The sequence below is a fragment of the Lynx rufus genome, unplaced genomic scaffold, assembly GCF_022079265.1.
Source record: "Lynx rufus isolate CCGP_SWC_20201006 ecotype Redwood Valley unplaced genomic scaffold, mLynRuf1.p SCAF_20, whole genome shotgun sequence".
In the NCBI taxonomy this organism is placed as follows: Eukaryota; Metazoa; Chordata; class Mammalia; order Carnivora; family Felidae; genus Lynx; species Lynx rufus.
In genome coordinates, this window is record NW_025814835.1 from 232,240 (window position 1) to 235,668 (window position 3,429).

Consider the following 3,429-nt stretch of genomic DNA (forward strand, 5'->3'; position numbering starts at 1 on the left):
CTGGCTGGCTCAATTGGTACAGCATGCAACTCTTGACCTCAGGGTTGTGAGTTCGAGCCCCACATTGGGTATACAGATTACTTTAACATCTTAAAGAAAAAAAAAAAACAAAAAACAAGAGGGGTGCCTGGGTGGCCCAGTCAGTTAAGTGATCGACTTTTGGTTTTAGCTTGTGTCATGATCTCACAGTTCATGAGATCAAGCCCCACATCGGGCTCCATGCTGAGAATGTGGAGCCTGCTTGGGATTCTCTCTCTCCTTCTCTCTCTGCCCCTACCCTACTCATGCACAGCTCTCTCTCTCTCTCTCTCTCTCAATTAATAACAATAAATATAAAATAAAATAATAAAATAATATAATAAATAAAATAATAATATAAAATAAATAGTAAATATTAAAAAACAAGAATGCAAAGACAGCAGAGGGAAAGGATGCCATACAAACTGGAACTAACAAGATCTGGGCAGCAGCCTGAGGATAGCTTATATATTCCGATCAAAGATTGCAGAGTTCAGGGGCGCCTGGGTGGCACAGTCGGTTAAGCGTCCGACTTCGGCTCGGGTCATGCTCTCACGGTTCATGGGTTCAAGCCTCTGTGCTGATGGCTCAGAGCCTGGAGCCTGCTTCAGATTCTGTGTCTCGCTCTCTCTCTGCCCCTCACCTGTTGGTGCTCTGTCTCTCAAAACTGAATAAAAACGTTAAAAAAAAATTTTTTTTAAAGGTTGCAGAGTTCAGACCCCATGCCAAATTACCACGAGAGCCTCTGTGGGGACCACACCTGGTCAGAGGTGGGGGGCTGCAGTGACAGACAGGGCAGACTAGACCTTGGCAGAGCCTGCACAGCAGTGGAAAGAAATGAAGACCACGTGAATGAGAACAAACACAGTCCACTTATCCAAAGCTTCCTGTGACCAAGGGTTCAGCCACCATCACTTGGTTTTTCGGAGACTCAAAGTGGAACAAAGGTCACCTCAGGTATGTCCTGATAGTGGCTGTGAGCCTGCGCATGCTGTAAGTGGCTCCTGGAAGTGGGGCGTCCAATGCCATGGGTTTAGGGAGGAAATTTAGCTTTCTCTGAGTCAGAAGCAGGGGTGGAAGATGGGGCAGTTGTAGTCGCTGATCAAGTCCTCCTGTATATATGCTCTGGCCACCATCATTCGCATGTATATTCTCCAGTCAGGATCTACGGCCATTGTTAAAAGAACCACGTGAGATCTCAGCAGTGTGTGTGTGGAGGGCCTAGAATAACAGGAAACAGATGCACACGTTGGAGCCCCTGCCCTTCCCTTCCTCTCTCAAAGGTCCTCAAGCCCCGGGGAACATGCCCTTCCCTTCTTCTCTCAAAGGCCCTCAAGCCCAGAGGCACATGCCCTTCCCTTCTCTCAAAGGCCCTCAAGCCCAGGGGCTCCTTTCACCCACCACCACATCCATCTCCTCCTGATCTTTGCCTCATCTAATCTGGGCTCAGGTGGCAGGGGGTTAGGGTGAATGAGGTCGGGTGTTAGCTAATCACACCCCTCCTTGAGGTGTTTGAATTCTGACACAGAAAAGTCTCTAGAACACAAAAGAATGAAGTGATAATGGTGGCTTCATGGCTTGGGATCTGCTCATCTGAGGTAAGGGGCCATTTCTCCTGCCCTCTAAGGTGGTTCCAGTCTTCCTTTGACTTTCTGCTCACTAACATCCAGGAACCCAGGCAGTACTGTGCGTCTTCTGTCATGGACACTGTGCTGTGCAGTAATGGCTAGTGACCCTGGCTGCCACATTCCGACTCTGCTTGCCAGAGAGAGAGAAGATGAAGGTTTGGTACACCCCTTCAGAGACCCTGCCCTCACCACAGAACCCAGGGGGAACCTCTTCTCAAGATGATGGACCCACAGATTTAGAGTAAGTTATGGATGCCAGTGCATTTCCCACAATCAAAGAGGACTCAATTATAAAACAAAAAAAATGTACTGACAAGTGTTAACTTGACTATTTTCACTATAATCATTTGCCTTTTGGTCACTCGTATATTAAAATGATGGCATTGACATATATTGCCTTACTTAATAGATAAATTATCCTTGGTGGCACAGTGACTGATGGAGCTCTAAGGAACTTGCTAGAATGGCATAGTACATTGGAGTTGCTAGAATGGCATAGTACATTGGAGAAGCCACATAGGCTTTGGGGTCACGCAGAGCTCAGTCTTAATATGGGTTTTTCCATATGAGCTGTGTGCCCTCAGGCCACTGTGGAACTCCACTGTATGTCACCACATTTGTTAATTGGGGATAATATTTATCTCAGGACTTTTTATGAAATGGAATGAAGTATCATGTATAAGTAGCTGAGCATAGTGTCTGAAATCTAGTTAGCACTTACTTAATGTCATGTCTCCCTCTCACTTGCAGGTATGTATCAATTGAGTGTTGCTATAAGCCTTATTTGTAGAGAATGGTAACATAAAGACAAGTTGAATTGCTCATTATTGATTGGAAAATGGCAAAAGAGTCCCAATAATTTACTTTGTTACTTGACTTTACAATAGATTGAGAAGGGGAAAGGAGAGACTTTAACATATAGCAATACATCATGGCAATGTTTAGTTATGGTTAAAAAATATAAGATAAGTGATAATTTTGAGTGAAAATGATCAGTTGAAGACAGAGGATGAGCTACGGATTACATTTTCTTTTATTGAGGTGAAACTCACACAACATATAGTTAATAACTTTAAAGTGTACAGTTTAACAGTATTTAGTACATTCCATCACTTCTCTCAGTTCAAAACATTTTCATCCCCCCAGGAGAACATCCTGTATCCATTAAGTAATCACTCCTCATTCCCCCTCCCCCAGCCCCTGACCACTAATCTTTCTGCCTATGGGTTTGTCTATTCCAGACAGTTCGTGTAAAAGGGATCATATGCTGTGTGATTTTTTGTATCTGGCTACTTACACTTAGCATAATGGTTTTGAGGTTCATCCAAATTACAGCATCCATCATAATGTATTCTTTTCAATAACTGAATGATATTCCATTGTCTATATAAACTACATTTTTATTTTATCTTTTTTTTTTTTTGGAAAAATATGGGATGCCTCATGAATTTGTGTGTCATCCTTACACAGGGGCCATGCTAATCTTCTCTGTGTCATTCCAATTTTAGTATATGTGCTACCGAAGTAAGCACTAAATCACATTTTTAAAAATTCATTCATCCATTGATGAACATTTGAGTTGTTTCCACATTTTGGCTATTATGACTAATGCTGTTATAAACATTCATGTCCAAGTTTCTATGAGGATATATGTTTTCATATTTTTTGGATATGTATATAAGAGTGAAATTGCTGGATCATAGGGTAATTATGTGCTTACCTTCTCGAGGAACCACCAAACTGTTTTTCATAGCAGCCATACCATTTTACAACAATATATGAA

At 42.5% G+C, this 3,429-nt stretch overlaps 1 non-coding gene across 1 annotated transcript; it reads right to left on the reverse strand.

The window, feature by feature from the left end:
* Positions 1 to 3,071: 3,071 nt before the first annotated feature.
* Positions 3,072 to 3,178, reverse strand: LOC124517179 (U6 spliceosomal RNA). Its single transcript, XR_006963333.1, has one exon. It is a non-coding gene; the product is annotated as a U6 spliceosomal RNA (small nuclear RNA).
* Positions 3,179 to 3,429: the final 251 nt, after the last annotated feature.